Consider the following 3,765-nt stretch of genomic DNA (forward strand, 5'->3'; position numbering starts at 1 on the left):
GCCACAAGAACGTTATCGGAATAACTAGCGGCCCCACGAGGTGTTTCGATAGACGTTTGGGGAATCCCACGCGAGGTGTCGCCTGACACAACTCGTTCGCGGATTAAGTCCTGCCAGTTTGGGTCCATTTCGCAAAGAAGAGACCAGCACAACGCTACCAAGTGGATTCTGATACGCTAGAGGAGACGGGGTGGCTAGAATCTCTGCGGTCTGCTACATCTATTTATAGCGTGCGCCATACTAATGCACATGCGCCTATGCACCGCGCCAACACAGCCAGTCCCGAGCATAACGGGCTTTTATATGCTGCACTGGATATTCCACGTGGGCCCTCCCTCCTCCTGGCCCCTTCCACGTTCGCCCCTCCTCTTCTCGTCTTTCTCAGGATTCCCTGTTTCTCGTGGCATCGCCGATGTCTGCGGAGGTCTCTCGCTTTACACGCGTGCGAACGCACGTGCGGCTGCCTCTGGAGGAATGCACCGAACCGGGCAAAGCGATTTATGCGTGTGCACAGGTCCGACCGCGTGAACTTCGCACTTTTCTTGGCGAGGGTCATCAATGGTCGTCCATATTTATAGGCGAGTTGAACTTCAGTCGATGCGTTTCACGTGTAGCGTGTACGAGATACCTTCGAACTACACGCTGGGAGGTTTGAAATGAACGTTCGGAAGATACAGGGACTCCTAGGGACTTTGTAAGTCGGATCATAATCGAGTGGCCGTTTGAGGACACTGAGGAGTCGTCCCCCACCACTCTAAGCCACGCCTCTTGGTCACACCTTCCTCCACCACCATGACCTCAAGCCACGCCCTTCATATGTTATACTTTAGCTTTCACTAAAACACAATGATTTCAATGATACAAATACTTTGGTTACAGTCTAGAAACACGAGGTGCCAGATATTCTAATTTGATAAACTACCAAATAAAATATACACTGCAACAAAAATCTGTGCGCAAGTGTTTTAGCGACTGTCATTTAAGAATATCTGTCTCTATGCGCGATGTAAACAGTGACTTACTGTTCTAGATTTCCTTATGTCGGTTTTATGTTTCGTTTATAGGTTAAGTTACGCACTCTGCGCTAAAAAGTCTCACTAAAACGAACCGTAAGGAGGGAATGAAGTTTCGTTTACGACTCCGCACAATATCTAAATATCACGAGACTTTGAACGCACCCCTCCTCCCGCCTATGAAAATTTACGTTCTATTCGCAACCGTCGCGAACAAATATCATAGCGTCGGGGTAGCCAGGTCTCGAGGTACCTCGGGCGTTATAACTTCGGCAGTTGTTACTTATAAATTACCATCGCGGTGGTTATAACTCATAGACTGTACGACGCCTTTATAACTTATAACCCGGCCGTATAAGTTATAAACGCGGCGCGTATAATTTATATGTTACGACTGCTGATGTTATAAAGCGCCACGCCGTGCCAACAAACGGCATTATTTAATACGAGATTAATTCGGGTACGACAATCTTCCACCACCTCTTTCCTTTTATCGAGTAATGAATTCAGGGTGTATTTATCGACCTCCTGCCATGTTGTCTCCTGGACATCGTCGTTTCAATCGTTCCATCAATCTTCTTGATCATGTTCGGTCACGTGACGCGCGTACCCATTCAAACGTTATTCCCGTAGAATCACTTCTGTTTGTTTTTAATAGATAAATCACTTACCACGTGAAATCAAGTAAAGTATTTCAATATTTTTACCATATTAGCTTTTCGGTTTACGCTTAGTTGAATTGAAAATTGTGTCCAAATTCAATCCTCCGATGAATCGCCTAGTTCCTAACCTAGTCCTCTGGTCGTTGTGTAATCAGGGTCGTAACTAAGCGTAATGTAATAGAGCCAAATGTCGTCTAAATGTTTTTCACGGCCTATGTAACGAGATTTGCTTTTTCACGTTTGCGAGACCGGTCACGGCGACGGTAAATTGACCGATAATGTTGCTTGGCACTGATTGCCGGATAGCAATGATGAATGCACGCGGGGCGCCCCTCGGCACGGTCTGTCCTTTACCATGTACGCCAAGGTCGCTAACCTTACCGAGCCCTCGGGTCCTCTTTGGCGCCACACTCTCTTCGTACTTTTAGCCTGGCTCTGTGTTGTTGCAGCCGTTGTCCCGACCGCGGACAAAAACACCGTCTTCCTCGAACGAAACGACACGGTCATTCTGTCATGGTGTCCCCAAAATAACCGCCTACTTTCACTACCAACTGTGAACGCAAAATAAAATTCGTCGACTGAATTTCTTCGATTAATACGAGTCACGTTATAATTAATATATTATTCTTCCAATTGTTTAGCCGTCGAAGAGGATAGTTTTCCTTGATTTATTTTATGTTATATTTACTTGTCATTGAAGTGTCCCCGACGTAAATAAACGTGGCTCGGTTATTTTCGATGCGTAAAATTAATTTTTCATCCAAAGTGACGATTTGTTTCGAAAATTGATATTGTTTGTTTTCTTCAAGTTACACAACGGTTATTTCCATTCGTCTAAGCTTTTGGACGTCGCTCAACTCACGCGGAACAGGCTTATTCATCTTCCTTGCTTTATCAATCTTTGCCAAGTGACGAACGATCGTCGAATAGTGTTTCGACGTGGATTGTTTTCAACTCCTACTCATTATTTACAGTATTTTTATTATGTAAACGTAACCTCTAACCTAAAAACTACTTCGAAACTTACTTTACTTTGTACGCCGTTATGGATTTACTAAAATCGAGCATGTACCGCTATAGAATTTCCAGAAACGTGAAAACGGGAGGCTGGGCAAAATAAATCGGTGTCAATCAACAGCCGGAAGGTATGCGTCTTCGGTCCTTGATCTCGTTCCCTTTTAAGAGCCGCGAGTAAAATCTTTCTTTTTTTTCTCTCATTTCTGCTCTTCTTATTATCGCTAATATCACTGGTCGCACATCGCTGTTCCACTGAAACCCATCTCTCGGAATGCGAGCCGCTCCGATTTCAACCGCAATTCGACCGGGCAAAAATTCTTAACATTATTAAAACCGGCCGATGAGGTTATCGAATCGCTTCGCTCGGTATCGGCCTGCAATTACCAGACGCAATTACGTAAACCGCTTTTTTATCATCCCTAATTAGCCACACGCGCGACCCTCGAGTCGATCACAATCGACAATTACGATTTGTTTATACTGAGTTGGATAGGGTTCTATCGTTAATAATTTATAAGGATAGATATAGATTGAGCCTTCTCTTGAAGGCCGTATTTGGTGCAACAATAAAAATCAATTCTAAAAACACAGTCTTGTCATTCTTTCTAATAAACCTGCGACACGCTTTATGAGATGTATAATTACTTTACAGAAATGAGCAACACTATGATTATTAATAATGATCCTTTATTATTCATACAAAATTCATTGCAAACATATATTTTCATATACATATAAGAGCATATAGCCAAGCCAATGGACACGGGACTGGTATCGCCATCTAGCAGCGACAACCGCCTACGAGATGGCAACCGAACTGACACGCAGGCTAGTATCCGTTGCTGCATACCAGGGCCACTAATTTCCCTTTAATTTCTGTTTATTTCCTGGCACATTTTTCTTTAATTTCCCTTCATTTCTGTGATATTTCTTGGTTCAACAATGTTGCAAATTGCTCCCCTCAGAAACACAACAATGTTGCAAATTGCTCCGCTCGGAAACACAACAATGTTGCAAATTGCTCCGCTCGGAAACACAACAATGTTGCAAATTGCTCCGCTCGGAAACACAAC

At 43.8% G+C, this 3,765-nt stretch overlaps 1 long non-coding RNA gene across 1 annotated transcript; it reads right to left on the minus strand.

The window, feature by feature from the left end:
- Positions 1–207: 207 nt before the first annotated feature.
- On the minus strand, positions 208–2,601 carry LOC128893270 (uncharacterized). Its single transcript, XR_008461297.1, has 2 exons — positions 2,364–2,601; positions 208–2,226 (listed from the first exon to the last, which is right to left on the minus strand). It is a non-coding gene; the product is annotated as an uncharacterized LOC128893270 (long non-coding RNA).
- Positions 2,602–3,765: the final 1,164 nt, after the last annotated feature.

This window comes from Hylaeus anthracinus, unplaced genomic scaffold (genome assembly GCF_026225885.1).
Source record: "Hylaeus anthracinus isolate JK02 unplaced genomic scaffold, UHH_iyHylAnth1.0_haploid 27312, whole genome shotgun sequence".
Lineage (NCBI taxonomy): Eukaryota > Metazoa > Arthropoda > Insecta > Hymenoptera > Colletidae > Hylaeus > Hylaeus anthracinus.